Source organism: Saccostrea echinata, unplaced genomic scaffold, assembly GCF_033153115.1.
Source record: "Saccostrea echinata isolate AGI-Se365-2 ecotype Australia unplaced genomic scaffold, CSIRO_AGI_Sech_v1 ptg000015l, whole genome shotgun sequence".
In the NCBI taxonomy this organism is placed as follows: domain Eukaryota; kingdom Metazoa; phylum Mollusca; class Bivalvia; order Ostreida; family Ostreidae; genus Saccostrea; species Saccostrea echinata.
The window spans coordinates 76,196-96,397 of record NW_026889764.1 but is presented as its reverse complement, the minus strand read 5'-3'; the positions used below and the strand labels follow the sequence as shown (position 1 = coordinate 96,397).

General features: G+C 33.4%; 1 long non-coding RNA gene across 3 annotated transcripts; it reads right to left on the bottom strand.

The window, feature by feature from the left end:
- Nucleotides 1–1,703: 1,703 nt before the first annotated feature.
- LOC133187679 (uncharacterized) lies at nucleotides 1,704–19,054 on the bottom strand. Of its 3 annotated transcripts, none has more exons than XR_009721221.1 (6): nucleotides 19,024–19,054; nucleotides 16,137–16,232; nucleotides 11,760–11,864; nucleotides 11,449–11,546; nucleotides 4,068–4,140; nucleotides 1,704–2,118 (listed from the first exon to the last, which is right to left on the bottom strand). It is a non-coding gene; the product is annotated as an uncharacterized LOC133187679 (long non-coding RNA). The 3 variants fall into 3 exon arrangements; XR_009721222.1 differs by lacking the exon at nucleotides 1,704–2,118 and adding an exon at nucleotides 3,873–3,929; XR_009721223.1 differs by lacking the exon at nucleotides 4,068–4,140.
- Between the last annotated feature and the right edge of the window lie 1,148 nt (nucleotides 19,055–20,202).

Sequence of the window (20,202 nt, the reverse complement as noted above, 5' to 3'; positions counted from 1 at the left end):
TTGTTTCCTTAATTTTGGCATGCAACCCGTTTAAAAGGCATAACTACAACGTGTATTACGTATGTTGTTTGTATCATAAATAATCATATCGTGAAGAACCGAAACCCTCCATTAATTAGTATTAATTACCTTCTCGTTTTCATTAAGGAAAGCCTTTACTTTAACTCCAAAGTTAGCCTTTCATTAAGTTGTTTATGAAAAAATATTTAAAAAGCGTAAAATTAGTTTTCATGGCGTAACAGCGTAATTTTGTGGTAAAAAGCGGAAAAATTACGCCAAAAGCGGAAGGGTAGGCAGGTCTGTATATATCCTGAGCAAAGAAAAAACATACCTAATCAAAGAATACAAAGCTCACTTCTATAAATGTTATCTACTAGTAAGGCAAAGTCTCACTTAACAAACACGCTGGTAATGTATATCACCTGGATCCAAAATCTATGCAAGTTGGTCTGGGTTAGATTTAACTGCTCAATAACCCTGAAAATGTATGTTACATCCAGCATCAGAAGCAGGATACATCATCTATGTTTACTGATCACCAAAGAGTATATTGTTACTTTGAATGAATCTTCTCTAAAAAACTGGTCATTAATCCAGAATATCTAAGTCAACTCAAGGATTGGTACCCTGAAACATTTACATGTACATACATCATCTTTGCAGGTTTGTTCAACATAGAGTTTATAATTACATGAGAATAGGACTGCTCAAAACACTTAATCTTGTGGAGTCCCCCATGTGGCGCAAAGGATAAGAGTTTGTAATCTAGAGTCGCGAGTAAGGATTTAATCCTTAAGTCTCAGGTTCAAATCCACTGGGGATGTGGGGACCAGTCCTTCAGATTAGACCATATAAACCGAGGTCCCGCCTAGCAGTTGATGTGGGCACAAAAAAGATCCCTTACTGCTCAAGGCCCTGAGTGCAAAGTATAGGTCAAATTTTGCAGCTCTCCACCAGCAAGTAGTGGCATCTCCATATGGATGAAAAATTCTTGAGAGGGATGTTAAACAACAAACAAACAAAAACAAAAAAAACACATGAGGAAAATGTAGATCAGGTCAAGCATCTGAAGTAAATCTGTTAATGTGCTTTAATCCATGCAAGTTTGTCCAGGTAGAGCTTAGGAATGAACCTTGCTCCTTAAATTTTAACTGGGATGACAATGCTAGGTATATAGTGAGAACTCATCTAGACTGTCCAGAAAATCTAAAAAATATTTAGCAATTTCTTACTTGCATGATTTAAAAAAATCTGCAATCTAACATTATTTCAAAAAAAATTTCAACACATTTTCTAATTTTCAACAAATTCAATGCACTATGAGACGATTTAACATTTCTTAACCACATACACTGTACTTAAAGTGCAATATACATGCATTATACTGTATGTTAAATCTTTACAGTTTTCTTCAAGTACTCTAATAGTATATGAAATATGAAGATTACCAACAGTGATCAAGCTTTAAAGTCCATTGAAACAATACATAATTAGAGCAGAGCAAACAGACTCTAAAAACACCAGGTGCAATGGAGGAGAAAGCATTTCCTGCCATGTGCTCCTTGACATGATTGGGCAAATGGAAAAATCCACAAACAATTCAGTGTAAACAATTTTGATGAAAAACATTAGTCAACATTCAATTTAATGATCAATTGAATTTGCTATAACAATTAATTTACACGTAAGTGTACACACATGTATGCATACTAGATGAATTATTTCACAATATCCAAAATTGGACAATAATAGTTTCTAATCTAGCTAGACAACAGGAAATTTTCATTATTACTTAAATTACATGAAACTATTGAAGTCTATGAGATACAAATTATATCTAAAAATTATACACATTTTAACAAGTGTTTACAGTTTAGTGTATTTATTATACACAAATGATGACTTAGTAATTATGACTTACTAGTAAAGTCCACAGATTGACTTCCAGATTTCAGCTCAAAGGCTTGAAGATTTTTAGTGGCTCTTTCATCATTTTTTTTTTCACTGAATATTTTCATTTTTATTTTCAAGACGCTGTTTTTGTTGAGGTCTTTTAGCAGTTTGATGCAATCCAAGAACTCCAAGGGCAATTTAAGAACTCCTGAATTTCTTTCTTACCTGGAAAAAATAAAAAATTAAAAGTTTAAAATATATTCAACTTACATGAAGAAAACTAGTAAAACTAGTGATAATGTAATAGACCTTTCAGATGTTCCAAAGCAGCTACATGTATCTAATTAAAAAATATAAAGTTTGAAGTATTTAGAGTCACCTGTATTCTGAACAAGCATAAGGGATATGTGTATTTGACAGACAGATGAATGAATAGACTGATCACTATAGAGCACCTTAGTCTTTTTTCAATAATCTTTATATTAGTGAAAATCAAATAGGAACTAGAGTGTTTCAAGGAATGTATATGTCACCTGCTAGGTATCGTCATTAAAGAGGTAAATAAATCTAAGAATGGTCAGCTATTAATTTAATATTAGCATGGAGGTTCAAGCATTTGCCTGCAAGGAAAAAAAGGACCCAAAAGTATTTCAAAGACTGGGATAGAATCTGGCAATCAGAGAAAATATGGTTCCCCAGTCCTCAAATGAATAATTTAATTAAAATTATGAGGAATAACTATTTATCATTTTATTAATACACATGTAGGTGCTTCCAACAATCCTCGGAGGAAAGGAATTTCAGACTGTCTTTACTTTAATTGTCACTTTGTCAGTCAACACGATTCATTGTGGAATACTGATCCCAATGTATTTTCATAGTATTTAAATATAAGTTTGTGTGGTAACTGAATTTCATACAGTTTCAAAGTATAGTATCATGAGCTCAAAAACATATATAAATGCTAATTATCAAAACCCTGCCTCTCAAAATTTTGGAGATATAAGGTGTGACAGACGGACAGACAGACACCAGGTAAAGTGATCTCTAAGTGTCGTTCTGCTCTGCAGTTGACACAAAAATGAAAGTTAGTCAATTTTTGACCATGTATATCACTGCAGTGATGAAAGGAATGCTGAAGTGGTAAGTCTATCCTAATTATTTGAAAATACGGCAACCCCATTGGTCAGAATATAATACATATGCTGTCCAGCCTTAATTTCATTGGCATAAGCAGCACAAAATACGATTTAATTGGATGGTGCAACTTGTTTTTCTAGGGGGCGCTGTTGCAACCCTGGAAAAGAAAACAGGACTGGGGCTTGCCCCTAGGGGGCACTTACTGACCGGAAGTAAACAAACAACAGAAATAGCAATACACTAGAAATATGTCCATAGGACATGTATGCCCGCCGAGTGTATAGTAATGCAACATGAAATTTTGTGTTAGTGTATGAAGTTTGATGAGAATATCTTGAAAAGTTTCTTTAAAATTGAAATTGAGATCTAAAAAAAATGGATATAAATGATAAATTCTCACCAAATTATGTATAGATGCATAGCCTTAGATATTCAATATTTTAAATGGTTTTAAAACCATGCAAAATGCAAATTGAAGGAAAGTGAGGTCAAGGTCACAGGAAAGGTCAAAAGTTTTTGAAATAGTTGAATAGGTCTGACTAATTATATATGTATCAGCATATTAAGTTTGATAAAGAATATCTTGAATGATTTCTTTAAAACTGAGCTAGTCACAAGCGTGGCGCCATGGTTAGAGCGTCTGCTCTAGAGTCGCGAAGTAAGGAGTTGATCCTTATGTCGCAGGTTTGAATCCCACTGTGGGACATGGAGACCAGTCCTTCGGATGAGACCTTATAAACCAAGGTCCCATGTCACAGTAGGTGCTGGCATGAAAAAGACCCCTCACTGCTCAATGACCATGAGTGCAGAGTATAGGACAGAATTTGCAGCTTTCCACTGGCAAGTGGTGGCGTCTCCATATGAGTGTAAAATTCTCAAGAGGGACTGCAGATTACCTGTAATGATTGACCAAAATCCCTACTAGGCTTTAAATTCTTCATTCTTGACCTGTATTTCGTCAAATAAGATTTTTCCAGTTAATTAAGGTAAAATTACTAATTGTTAAAACTGTAAATATTTTTTTTTTTTTTTACCTGAGCCAGATTTTTACTTTTCTTAGAAGTGTCTGTATTTGACTGTTGGTTCCACCTATCTCAAGAAAATGATCTGTAAAAGTAAATGTTAGAAATCATAATCTGTTCTCTATCTACTATAATCATGAGAAAAGGTGTTGAAAATTAACAGATGGAGATAAAATCAGCAGTCATATTAAAGGCTTTTTTTCAATAATCAATTTATTAGTGAAAATCATAAAAGTATTAGGCAAAAAGGAAAAATAAATGTTGTCATTAATTAACCTTGCATATCTCTACAATTTTCTGATAAGAAAATTATACCCGATAGATGCAATATAATCACCCTTTGCCTGCCCCTAAATTATGATTATTTAAAACAAGGTTCTTTTAGAGGTGCCTACGGTCGAAATTCATAGAAAAAAACCTACAAAAAACGTGAAAACCTATTTCTATCATACTGGTTTATATTTATTACAAATGTCCTCATAGTCAGCATAGCCCAGAACAATAGACCGCAGACTCTCACCATGAACATTTTTAGTGTCCTGGTTCGAAACCATTTGTTGGCACATTTTTATTTTTTCAAACTTTTTACCTGTATAAACACTAAAGAACGAGTGCACTTATGGGCCCCGGTAAATTAAATTAAGCATAATTTTCCATCTCAGATCATTAATTGATATCTAAACCATAAGATTCAACAAATTTTGAATATACAAAGAGCAAAGCCATACAATGTGGTAGGGGTCAGCCGACATTCGTGATTTTCTATAGTAAATCGAGGACGGTCATTCATTTCAAAGCTTTTGTTTATTGTCAGCCTAACACTGTACAAACTTGTGCGATTGACAAAAAATGCATTATACATTTATAAAACTTGTGTGAAAGTAGGAAATTTGTACATGATTAGGCTTGTACTTAAAATATTAAAAATGTATGAAAAGTTCAATGTTTTTCCTATAACAAGCAAGAGCTATTTACCTGTATGACCTATGTTGAACCCACCCGTGGAATAAATTATTTAAAATACTGGTAGTCACTTGAGTTCTACCCCAGTAAACATTCCTCAAAGATGCTCACTGTAAAACATAACCACGTTTTGTATCATTATATCGAAGTCAAGCCGCATAGAGAAGTTTGTATGTATTTGGTTTTAGGAACACGGAATGGTTAGGAGAGTTTAGTGTCGTTAAAATGTCATCATAAATAAAAGTGTCAACCATTTTAACATTCATGCAAGACAATGGTACTGGTATTGAAAGCCACCTAAATACACTTTTTTTCATTTTAAAATTTAAAGGAACTAATGTTAATACTTATTGTATTATTTCAAATGCAAGCATGCAAATTTCTTAGTTTGATCACTATGGATACAGGTATCTATACAACTTCATTCGATTTTTTTCTCGGGTAAAATAGCACAAGAAGTATCATTCGGCATACGCGCCTGTCAATGATCCACCATCAGATTGTTCAAGTGTCTGATTTAAATGTCTCCTCCCCTTGATTTAAATAAACGAAACTCAAAATAGGTTCGGTACGACTTTTCCGGATTTGGGGTATCTATAGACATTTAAAAAACTTCATTTGTTTCAAATCCATGCTGATTTAGGTGATGTTTTAATGTGATTTTAATTAGAAATGTCCACTTGTGTTTAACTATTACCAAAAGAGAACAATTTGGTAATACATTCTAAAGTAATATGGCACTGAAAAAGGACCCATTAAGCATTGCTTAAGTGCACTTGTCCTTTGATTTTTTAATACAGGCTTTTGCATTTTACTTAATATATTTTCTTCCTTAAATGCATGTTTGGTGTTGATATAAATACACTGTGTACACAAAGGTGTTAACACCTGTGTTGGTTTAAACACCCGAAGGGCATGATTAACAGATCCACGTGCCGTTACAGGGGTATTAATACAACATCGAACAAACAAAACAGTGAAATTCATGATGACTGTTAAATTGCGAATGTACTCTCAATTAAATTTATTTTTTACAACAACATCTCAAGCAAAATTAAAGCATGATAATATGATTAATTTCAATTGCTCACAGTTATATGTAATAGTCAATTGCGTGTTTTAGCAAATCCCTGGACAAGAAATATAAAAATGGCGGTCTTCGAAGTTAATATTGTACCCCGGTAAATAATGTCGGAATAAAAGAATGTGTTCACGATGTTCTAAAATGGAAATAATTATTGTTTGATTTCGGGTATTTCCCTAATTATAGCTGTTGTATACTACCGTATTTATGTGTTTAACGACAGAGTGAAACTACGACGGCATTTAACAGGCAAGTTGGAGAAAATACGTTACATTACAATTCAATGAAGTTTTAGGTATGTTTGTATAAAACACTATTAAAATGCTGTACTCATAAAAATACCAGTTTATTTTATCAATACGTTAATATCACGGGTTAAGTTAAAGAGGCTTACATGTTTTGATACGTAGTATCTACGTAAGAATCTCTAGAAAATCGATATACAAAGCCTCGTCTTATCTTCTGAGTTCGTCCTATCTAAGGATTTTTTAAAAATTACGGCTGAAAATGAGCCTTTCGACCTATATATCCCATCGACATATACCCCAAAACTTACGGTAAATGGATATAGACATTGAAGGGAGGTACATGTAACCTTAGTTATATACCAATTCCGCGAATTCAACAAACCGCGATCGTGTCAGAGGAGAGAAAAACATGAAAATTACAACCCCTGAAATTAATCCCCTATACAGTACTTCAACCGAGAAATTAGTTGAAACTGGTTCCAGAAAAGAAACTGAAAATGTTCAATAGTTTACAGACAATACTTGACACATGATGACTGAACAAGAACAGATAGCAATAAGTAATTTAAATGACTCAGGTGAATTATAACCTGTTCAATCTTAGATCCATCTTTTTTCTAACACGAGGGTTGATCCAAAAGTTCATGGAATTTAATTATTTCTAAAATTTTATTGTGATTTGATGAAAGCAAACAATAGGCATATTTATAATATAGAGTCATTATGCAACAATACTGGAAAATTTCACTACGTTCCAATTACCAATAAGGTCACATGAGCTTTCTGAACACTGATAGTTGTAAAATCCGGGGGAGACTTCGACGTAACGTCAAGTTAAGTAGGTCATGTCATGTTATAGGAGCATCTCACCCTCATGTTCAATTCAACTAAGTAATTCTACAGAATATTCTGCCTTTTTCTCCTTTTTTCTCTCAAGAAAAGCCTGGGTATCCACCAATCGACTTATCTTTATATTACATTCATATTTCAAAAATACTCCCCATCTTTCCATATGATGTTCCAATTCAGTAGCAAAGTCAAGCACAGTACGTCAGCGGTCAACATCCATCAACGCTTAATTTGTCTACGAGAAAAACAGACCCTCCAAAAGCAGCCACACCATGGAAGTTCTATTGTTCTTAAATTTCTCACGCCACTGGAAAATCAGTTGCTAAATGCATTTTTCTCCAGCCTGTATCAGTAGTATACCCCTTTAAGTCAGAGTGTTCCTAAGATTTTAACAAAACTTATAACTTGACTGAAATGTGACGTTCTCTAACAATTAAAAGATGAACAAGAAATCATCAACTAATAATCTAAATATCAAGTTAAATCAGTAAAACTCTCACATACAGGTATATTAGTGGTCAAGCAATCATAATTATGACAAAATTCTCATTTTATTTGCCACTTGGCGCAGGTTTTTTCTTATATCACGTATTAAGAATTAAAATGATAATGAACAAGTAAATGTCTCCCCTGCATTTTAAAACATCCTTTGCTATGTTAACTGCCATAGAGTTACTATCATTAATATTTAAAATATTTTTTTATCAAAAAAATTCAACAAGTGTCTATATTCTTATTTGTAATTTTCAACCACTTTCACAAATAAATAAATAAAATAAGAAGAAATTCCATGAACTTTCGGATCAATCCTAGTACATGTCAGTCATTAAATTTATATAATATACAGTATGCATAAGGGAGACCAAATGTATTATTACTGCATTAAGGAGACCAACCACTATCCATATGTAAATCAGTATTCAACCACTTTCACTAATAAAAAAATAAAATACGAAGAAATTCCATGAGCATTTGAATCAACCCTCGTACATGTCAGTCATTAAATTTATATAATATACAGTGTGCATAAGGGAGACCAAATGTATTATTACTGCATTAAGGAGACCAACTACTCTCCACATGTAAATCAGTATTCAACCGCTTTCACTAATAAATAAAAAAAAATATGAAGAAATTAGTGATGAGACATCAGTTAATTTTCATAATCAATCATCGGTTGGAATCGGTTACTGCTTCTGATGAGATTTCACCGATTATAATTGGATTTCCTCATAGTTTTGTATACAAAAAGCAGACTATTACAATAATTTTATTTATTTCTTGAACATGAATATATAAAATACATAATATATTATTTTCTTTGTTGTTTTGCTTCTTTTACACTTTCTAGACCTAAAAATATTTACAGTGGACACCCAACATGGCTGCCTAGCGGCAGAAAACGGCTTCAAAAAGTCGTGGTGGGAATTGATCACTCTATATTTAAGAGTTGCTAAGTTGCATATTTTATATCTCAAATAAAAGACACAATTAATATTTTTTGAATAAAAAGAATCAGCTGATTAATCAAACCAAAGAGCAAACACAGATTTGGCAGAAAAAAAATTCACCCGGGGGTAAATTGAATGGGTCGGTCGGGTTATTACAGGAAACAAAAATAATTTTTTTTAGGCCCTATATATGCATCTTCGGTTCTTAATCACCTCTGCTTCGTGCTAGTTGGCTAGTATCAGATGCAGATGCCATTTTCTTTCGTTAAGAAGAAATAAATTTTAAACCAGAAATGGATAATTCCGGAATGTATTGTATTAGAAGTATGTTTCCGATGATCGATTATGAAAAACTATAATCGATCATCGGAATCGGTAGCATTTTTTTGTCGACAATCGATGTTTTCTGATTATCGGTACAACACTAGAAGAAATTCCACGAACTTTTGGATCAACCCTCGTACATGTCAGTCATTAAATTTATATAATATACAGTATGCATAAGGGAGACCAAATGTATTATTACTGCATTAAGGAGACCAACTACTATCCACATGTAAATCAGTATTCAACCACTTTCACTAATAAATAAATAAAATATGAAGAAATTCCATGAACTTTTGGATCAACCCTCGTACATGTCAGTCATTAAATTTATATAATACTGTGGTTTCATCATTATTCGTGGAACACCAATTTCCGTGGATTTCGTTGTTGAGTCAATCCACGAAATCAAATGTTCATCGAAGTTTGGTGCCTCCATTTTGATTTATGATAAACCTTTAAAAAGCTTATAACGACTTCTATTAATATATGCGAATACCTGTCCCCCTTTTCCCAACAGGTTGGCTTTATAAATGTATTTTATCATTTTAAAGAATATTTAATAAAGAAGAAATACTTTTATATAATTATATGGCAATTTTTAGTCAATATGTTTAAATATTCTGTACGGAAATAATCAAACAAAACGTAGAACTGTCAAAGCGGTGCATATCCCAATCAGTAGTATAGCACAAAGGATGATAGAAAATCAGGTGTAAATTTGTAAATTCGTTATTCTCAAACATCTAACGGTCCAACACCAGTTATCACCTGCACAATAAAAACACAAATTATCGTTAAATAAAAAGTCCGGTAGAAATAATTAATTATTCCCTGTTCATAACTGGATTAAATCATACAAATTATTAACACAATTAAATGCTAATTTGACTTTGAAACAATTTTTTTGTTAAACACAAAGCCTAAGGGGTCTTGATATCACTGTCAAGTACAGAAACAACACGCTGTGCATGTGAAAATAAGTCTTTAACACTATTTTGTAAATTTATAAATTTAAGTACTTAATAATTTTTGTTACTTTTTAGCCACACTTAATTATCGTCGGTATATATGTGCGCTTAAAAGATACAATGTGAAATTCAAATTGTCTTAAAAACCATATAACCGAAACGATGATTAAATTAAAGTCTATAGTATTTTAGTTAATTGTTTCTAATAATCTGTTTCAATATCCGATATAATTGTCCAATCGAGATCATAGTCTTACAGTGGAGAAGGTATTTGGAATTTCTCTCCCTTTATTGTTATACCATGTAAACGCTTGAAGGTTCCGACTATTAAAAATACAGATGAGCAAAATATAAAGAATATTAAAAAGTTTTCAAGTGTTAGTAATTGTTTTAAAATATTAACGAACTCTTAACATTGCATATGACGTGAGGATTCCCGCTGAAGCATACGGAGAGTAAACAAAAAAGAAAAAGTGACATTTTTTGTTGTTGTATGATCATTATCCACGAATTTATGTATCCTCGAAATAGTTATTTTTACTAAATCCACGAAAATTGATGCCCACGAATATTAATGAAACCACAGTATATAGTATGCATAAGGGAGACCAAATGTATTATTACTGCATTAAGGAGACCAACTACTCTTGATCCACATGTAAATCAGTATTCAAAACTTGAGATTTTAATACCCTAATAATTTACATGTTTAGTTACATGAACTAAATCTATTTACCTTTGTCATAATGCAAGAACTGTTTTACATTCAGCCAACTTTAACATTACACATGCATACAGTGTATGCCATGCATTAGGAAGACCAGATGCATTATTTCAACATTAAAGAAACCAACTACAATGGAACAATTAGACAGTATTCCAAAATGTTCATTCCAATACCATGGTATTTTCCCTTAATTTGTTTGTATTTAGATGACTTAAATCAATTTATCTCAGCCAGAATTGGAACAAAAAAACTAATCATAAAAGTGGCCAAACACATGAACAGACAGATGGACATGATGATTCCTATGCTTATATACACCCAAAGTTGCCAAAGTAGAGCAGATGCAGTGGTTAGAGCATCTACTCTAGAGTCGCGGAGAAAGAAGCTGATTCTTACATCGCGAGTTTGAATCCCACTGTGGGACATGGAGACCCGTTCTTCAGATGAGACAGAGGTATTAACCGAGGTCCCATGTCACAGTAGGTGCTGGCTCAATAAAGATCCCTCAATGCTCAATGGCCATAAGTGCTGAGTATAGGACAAAAATTTGCAGCTCTCCACCGACAAGTGTTGGCGTCTCCATATGAGTGAAAATTCTCAAGAGGGACGTTAAACAACAAACACTATACACCCAAAACTTTGTTTGCAGAAGATTTTGTGATACATGCTTTACAAGTATACATATTGTTCATAAGGGAATAAAAATGCTATAATATATCATTAAGGAAAGCAATTGAACTTAAATGTGCACTTCTAATTGAACTAAACAAAATTACCCTTTGTCAGAATGTAGATTTATAAACAGGAAGGCTGTTTTTCTTAATTTTTTCCATGTCAGATTCAGACTGTTCTTGAAAAAATTCTGGCATACACCCTGTAAAAGTGAACAGTGCAGATAATAAAGAGCTTCTAAATAAACTGCATAATATTTAAATGATCCACTTAAAAGGGATAACAAATGCACTTAACTCCATCAAGGAGACCAACTGATATCCATATATATATAAATCAGTACATGTATTTTAATTGTGATATTTTAATATCCTAGTAATTTACATGTTTAGTTTCATGAAATAAATCTATTTACCTTTGTCCAATGACCAATGAGCACAAGCACTGATTTTTCCTCTTTTTTCTTAACGGAATCACCAGGGCCAGTCTGCGGTCCATATGATTCTGGCATATGTACACTCTGTAAAATGCATATTTGTACCATGTACAGGCATATGAACAATATTTCTATACTACATACATGCATCATTAAACTTAATAATCTTTTTTTCCCAAAATTCATTATTCATAGTGTTTTGCTGTTAGCAAAATTCAACAAAAACTATACCGTATATATACTTGCCTATAAGGTGGTCCACCTATAAGTCAGTTGTATTTTTTGAGGTTATTTTGGAGGGATTTGCTATTGACCCGCTTATAAATCAGTACAACTTTTTGCCAGAATCAATTGACAATTTCAAATCAATGCTCTGATGTTTTAACCTGGTTTCAAAATACTAATCTTTTTATGACTCACCTATAAGCTGGACATAGAGTATATACAGTACCTGCATTACACATGCATTAGGAAGACCAAATGCATTATTGCAATATTAAAGAGACCATTGTGGCAAATGAAATCAATGTATGAATTGTATTCAAAACTACGGGTGTACTAATTTGTCTGAAGTATATCATGATATAATGTGATACACAAAGACTTTAACAGGATATGTACATATACCCACATGCCTAAATGTAACAACAGGAATTATCGTTCTACAAAAATTTACTGAAATTGCCAATATGAATAAACAAAAGCAAACTTTGTTTCGATTGTATGAACTTTAAGTTTTCTTTTTACACCATGGTCAGATAATCTAACTATCCCCTGGTTGGCTACTGGGTCCTTCGTTAGATTGCCTTATCGGACATGATATTTACTGAAGATTTGATTTTTGGTACTGACTTTTATACTCAAAATAATGTCTTTAATTGTTTAATTTCTTGAGTTCAATATCACTTTGATGTGTTCAGTGTTTACTTTGATATGTAATGATGTGTATATGCGTGTATTTTCGATAATTTAAATTTCTAGTACAGTAATCGTCCCCAAGCTGCTGTTTCATTATCGTGTCATAGTATCTCTGAGAGTGCATTTTATTAACACCTCCAAATCACCTGGCCTGCGTAATTAAATTTAACTACCAAAAACAACAGCTTGGGACTAATAAGGTGTGATTATCAGCAATGGTCCCATGAAGCCTGTGCTAGACCTAATGTTCAACAGACCGTAAAATTAGCATAATGGGATTATTGTGCACTAAGGTGTGAATTCAGCGGAGCGAGAATTTGTTGGACTTCGAGATAATGCATGTGTTTATAGCACTTGGGACCGTAAATCTACTTCGAGATAAGCGAGGTATTCGAGATTTCCGTGTTCGAGATACCGGGGTTTTTTAAAATCATAAATATAATAAAAACGGCCGAGACCGTTGATTCACTTCGAGATATCCGTGGTATTCGACATACCGGTGTTCGAGATACCGAAATTTACCTGTATATCGATACATATCTAGATTAATGAATATATCGTATCAAAAACAAGAGGCCCATGGGCCACAATGCTCACCTGAGCACATTGGCTAGGAAAAAGCACAAATCACTTCAGTATTGAAAAGTTTAAAGGGGAGGGGGCTTGGATTTTGAACTACCTGAGGATGCTTCCATATCAATATAACAAATGGCTTTACTGTTCTTGAGCAGAAGATTTTTAAAGATTTTTTTCCTATATATTCCCTTTTTAAAAATTTGATCCCCCATTGTGGACCCTCCCTACCCCCCCCCCCCCAATCATTTGAACAAACTTGAATCTACACTACCTGAGGATGCTTCCATATCAATATGACTAAACATGGCTTTTCTGTTGATGAAAAGATTTTTTCCTATATATTCCTATGTAAAAATTTGATCCCACATTGTGGCCCCACCCTACCCCTGGGGTTTATGATTTGAACAAACTTGAATCTACACTACCTGAAGATGCTTCCATATCAATATGACAAAACATGGCTTTGCTATTCCTGAGAAGAAGATTTTTCAAGTTTTTTCCCCTATATATTCCTATGGAAAACTATGATCCCCCATTGTGGCCCCACCCTACCCCCAGGGGTCATGATTTGAACAAACTTGAATCTACACTACCTGAGGAAGCTTCCATATCAATATGACAAAACATGGCTTTGCTGTTCCTGAGAAGAAGATTTTTCAAGTTTTTTCCCCTATATATTCCTATGGAAAACTATGATCCCCCATTGTGGCCCCACCCTACCCCCAGGGGTCATGATTTGAACAAACTTGAATCTACACTACCTGAGGAAGCTTCCATATCAATATGACAAAACATGGCTGTGCTGTTCCTGAGAAGAAGATTTTTGAAGTTTTTTCCTATGTATTCCTATGTAAAACTTTGATCCTCAATTGTGGCACCACCCTAACCCTGGGGGTCATGATTTGAACAAAGTTAAATCTACACTATCTGAGAATGCTTCCATATCAATATGACTTAACAAGGCTTTGCTGTTCTTGAGAAGAAGATTTTTCATTTTTTTTTTCTGTATATTCCTATGTAAAACTTTGATCGCCCCTTGTGGCCCCACCCTACCCCAAGGGGTCCTGATTTGATACAAACTTGAATCTTCACTACCTGAGGATGAATCCACATCAATATGACTAATTGTGACTTTGTTGTTCTTGAGAAGAAGATTTTTCAAGATTTTTTTCTACATATTTCTATGTAAAATTTTGATCCACCCATTGTGGCCCCACCCTACCCCTGGGGGTCATGATTTGTACAAAATTTAATCTACACTACCTGAGAATGATTCCATATCAATATGACTAATTGTGGCTTTGTTGTTCTTGAGAGAAAGGTTTTTAAAGATTTTTTTTCTATAAATTCCTATGTAAAATATTGATCCCCCATTGTGCCCCCCCCCCTGCCCGGGGGTCGTGATTTTGTACAAACTTGAATCTACACTACCTGAGGATGCTTCCATATAAATTATGACTAATTGTGGCCTTGTTTTTAAGAAAAACAATTTCAAGATTTCTCCTACATATTTCTATGTAAAACTTTGATCCCCCATTGTGGCCCCATCCGACCCCTGGGGGTCATGATTTGAACAAACTTGAATCTGCACTATCTGAGGATAATTCCATATCAATATGCCTAATTGTGGCTTTGTTGTTCTTGAGAAAAAGATTTTAAAGATTTTTTCTATATATTCCTATGTAAAACTTTGATCCCCCCTTGTGGCCCCATCCTACCCCTGGGGGTCATGATTTGAACAAACTTGAATCTACACTACCTGAGGATGATTCCATATCAATATGACTAATCATAGCTTTGTTGTTCTTGAGGAGAAGATTTTTAAAGATTTATTCCTATATATTCCTATGTAAAACTTTGATCCCCCATTGTGGCTCCACCCTACCCCAGGGGGTCATGATTTGAACAAATTTGAATCTACACTATGTAATGAAGGTCTCACCTAAGTTTCAACTTTTACAGCCCAGTGGTTCTTGAGAAGAAGATTTTTAAAAGATACCACTAAATTTTCACTAATTCTTAATTATCTCCCCTTGAAAGAGGGTGTGGCCCTTCATTTGAACAAACTTGAATCCCCTTTACCCAAGGATGCTTTTTGGCAAGTTTGGTTGAAATTGGCCCAGTGGTTCTTGAGAAGAAGATGAAAATGTGAAAAGTTTACAACAACAACAACAATGACAAAGACGACAACAACGACAGACAACGGACAAATTTTGATCAGAAAAGCTCACTTGAGCCTTTGGCTCAGGTGAGCTAAAAATAACTTATGGGCAGGCAGTTTTTTTATGTAATTGTGTGAAAAACTTGGGAATTTCAATCACCAAAGATTATATTTACCGGTAACTGTTTTGAATTAAAACTGATCAAAAATGACATAATCATTAAGGAGGTAGCACATCTTAAATGATTATTACAAAATCATAAAAATACATAGACAACTTTACTTAACATGTTGATTTTACAGTCAAGAAAAGTTTGAATTTGAAGTGTAATTTTTAAAGACGGTGAGACAAAAAATTAAAAATGAGTAAAAAACAATTATTATTTTTATAAAATTCATGCATAATGATTTATAAGACTTTTTTGACAGAATTGTTAAAGAATTCAATATATTGCATATCGCATTAAAAAATGTCTTTCTTTCTTTCTTTTTTTTTTTTTGCTCAATACACAGCCCTAGCAAAAATGATATACAACAAGGACTTTGATTGGATTATTAACATTCATACGATTGATCATAATTATTAACTGTTATTGCACTTTCATTTTCAAAATATTGTTAGGTACATTGTTTGTTCACTCTTTTGCATTGATATTATGATTTATAAAAGAGTATTTTAGCAGAAAAAATTATCAATTTACCTTTCTTGGAATAAAGACATGTTGACCCTTGAGCTGAGATTTTCTCTCTTTCCATAGATTTGTTACACTGGGGTCCACATGATTCTAGCAGAGACCCTGTAAAAAAGGACTTAACTATGGAAAAGCATGAAGAATATATGCCTATTATACATATCTTAAATTCTAATGAAAACAATGTTTCTAATGAAAACAATGTTTTTTAATTAAGATCCATATATTTCTAATGATTGACATAATACAAATTCAAAATAAAATATGCATGTCTATATTATACACTGTACCTTAAGCAGACCAATTGCATTATTACATCCTTCAGGAGACCAACTTAAATCAATGTTTGAGAACTACTTGTGAGAACAATAAATTTGTCTACTTTACAGTACTAAATGTACATGGAATCTATAGGATCATGTTACTTTAACTGGCCTGCCTTAGTTCAACACAGTAATCTAACAAAGAAATTGAGCCAAAACAACATTTTAAGACTTTTTGAACAGTGCATGTTCCTATCATTTCAAAACCATTACCAGTAAAAATGCTAATATAGGAAAATGATGACAATTAATTAATATTGTACTTTCAGGTATATTAGATGAATTAATCTGATTTGTCAAGAAACATTTGTTAAAAAGCACTATTATCCGCTGAATAATGAAGCCACGCCCAGTGTCGCAACAGTCAACATTGCTTGACGACGGGTGATATTCCAAAAAATAGTGACTGCGCAGATTTATGCACTCAAGGTTCACTATTATTTGTATAAAACATTCAGTATAATATAATAAATATTGCATGTAGTTGAGTGTAATATTGAAAATTTTCACCCCTCGAAAACCAAATACGTCAAAAAGGGGATGGGTTTCTTTTCCAACTTCTACATAGTTTCGCCCCTGCAAAAACTGTTATAGACCTTGGAAATGTTTAAACGGGCTAAGAGAAATCAAATGCATCAAGAGTACTTAATTGTTTTTACCCAAGTTACATGCCAAAAAAGATTCAGAGAGACGTCACATAAAGTTAATGTTGATTTGAACTGAAGTTAGGGTGTCAAAAGTCATTCACGTCCAAAAGTAACATTGATCATGTGTGGTAGATAATAAACTCCTACGAGCTAAATATGCTGCCATAATCAAGTGAGGATCTTTCCCTAATCCTATATATAAATCCATTTACAATATTATATGCACTTAAGCAGCTGTTTATGACATTGTAAAATTATATAAACAAGACCGGTTTATATAATTTATATCAATTTATATAATTAATAATATAATTTATATATAATTTTATCAAGATAAGTGTATGGGGTAGAGGGAGCAGACATTGAGAATCAATGTTGTCGGACCTCATGAAACTAAACAAACAGTCTTCCAAATAACCCGATGCCAGGGACCTGTTAAATTTGCAGCCGGGCATGTAACAATTGCCAAATTACATGTCCGAAGAGGGCATATGTGAATCTTCTTTCATTGTACGATCTTTACTTGCCATTTATTCTGTCCTTCCCCCATTATTCGCTTAAACGTTGCTATATGTAATGTCGATGGATTGCCTGTCTACATTCTCGATACGACCTGTCAAATGATTGTCAATCTAATCATTGAAGTGTTTAGTTTAACCTATTTGTTTTCTCGAAGTTGCTTGCTAAATTACGAGATGTTCATCAATGCCACATACTGTGGCACTACAGTCATGATCCCATTTCTGAAATTCAGTTCAGCTAAACCGGCCAACAAATGACCAGCATGCAACTCAAAAGTTATTTATGAACAAAAACGCTTTAGAAAATGGCAATCACAGGCCATGGTTGGTTTACGATGCTGAAAAAATTAATATAAAACCTTTATACCTAATGGGTTTTTTTTGTTGCACAATACTGGTAAATGTAAGAATTTTGAGTAGGACATGTACAAATTTGAATGGGCTGGGTAAAAATGATAGGTCTACATGCCCGAAGGGCATGTGCTGAAAAAGAATTGTTGTGAAGACTGAACTAAAGCGACAGCGCCGGGTGATCATATAAAGTCCCCTTTATTACATAATAATTTGGCAAATTATCAACACATCAAGCTAAAATTTCCAACATATCTTAACGGTGAGAATTTTTATTTTTTAAGTTGAAACCTCGTGACCTGTGAAAAAAATGAAATTTGTATCCCATCTAAAGTCTTAAAATGTATCAAGGTAATTTTCGATACAAATTTGCGGTTGGGGTTATAAATGAAGGATAAAACCAGAGACCTCGGAATGGAATACTCGGAAGTCTCTGGTTTTATTCTATCCCCAACTGGAAGTTGTATCCCATCTAAAGTCTTAAAATGTATCGAGGTAATTTTCGTGGAATAAATGAGTGTTTTACAATAAAGAGACTCGACCAGAGACATCTGAAACGATTTATTTGACAAGAAAAAAGTCTCTTGAAGCGAACGATGTCATTTTAAAGTAGGTTAATGATTGATAATGATACATGAACAAAATACGAGCTTGAAGCGGGGGTGCCTGAAATTGAGTTAGATACCTTGTGGTAAAAATAAGTAGGGGTGCACCGTATATGAAACAAGTGCCTGTGATTGATAGTCTGAAATTTCTCTTCACCTATATATTTAAAGCTTGCAGTGATCGCTATAAATCTATACAACAGTCAAGTTACATACGGTAAACTAACATAAAAACAAGATTACAACAGTCATGATTACAGAAGGTATATTTTGAAGACTCTAGGTCAGTAGGTGAATGTAAACAGGTAAACACACGTGGGACAGTCACCGCAAATATGAACCACAAAACGACTTGTAACATTAAAATGTAAATATTCATCTGCACACAGATTTTTGCATAATAATAATAATTTTTAAAAAGTGTAAATTAAAATATAAAATAAACAAACCTCAAACCTTGTAACAAGGCTTGTTTCCCTAGAAATCTTATTCTGGTTCTCTGTCACTGAAAATGCAGGGAACCAGGCTGCGTTATTAACTCGTACACAGATTTGTTGATACGAATAAACCTATAAACATATATACGAAATAAAATATTATCATAAAAAATGAAGAATTTCAAATTGCTTGAAAAATTATCTTTATGTAGTTTATAATAAATGGTTGTAATTGTTTATTAATTTCTATCTATCCATTAAAATTTGATACGTATATCAGCTTAATATGTGTTCGTCTGAACAATTATTGTTATTACACTCCCTGTCACATCTTCATAGTTAAGCCTGTAAGCATGGTAAGAAGGAATCAATTTCAGTTGGAGGGGACCAAAACCAACATTTTTCAGTTTCATTTGGCGGGGAGGGGGGGGGGGTTTATAAACCTCAAATGATCATTTTATCTCTGTCACTGAACTGCTGAAAATAATGAAGGGAACTAGGCTGCGGCAATGATTTGTTGACTGAATTAAAATACGAAATAAATTATCATACATACGAAATAAAATAATTTCATGAAAAAATGAAGAATTTCCAATTGCTTGAAAAAAAAGAAGCTTTTCATGTATGTGATTTACAATAAATGGTTGTACTTTTATATTTTCTATATATCCATTAAAATTTCACAGTATCAGTATTTCACTATTTGTAAACATTAACAATAATATTAAATAAATGTTACACTCACTGTGGCTTTGACTGAGTTACTGTCACATCTTCATAATTAAACGAGAATATTCCCTTCCGTAAATATTGCTATATATATCTGAACTGTTACCAATTAATCTTTCTTTGGTGAAAGAAAACCTCAGGGATGGAGAATAGGCCCGTACTTAATTTAGTTGGAGGGGGGAGGGGGGGGTGAGCACAACCAAACAACATTTTTCAGTTTCAGGTTGGGGGAGGCTACAAACCAAAAAAATTTTAATAAGCAAAAGAAAAATACATTATCAGAGGTTATTATTGAGGGGGCCCAAAAGCAAAAGAAAAATAGATCATCAGAGGTTATTATTGAGGGGGCCCGAGCATAAAGGAGCAATGTTTTCTATAGTATACCTAAATTTCAGCAAAATTACAGGGGGCCTGCCCCCCCCCCGTTCCTTCAGCCATGTATTGTATCAAATCTGCTTCACC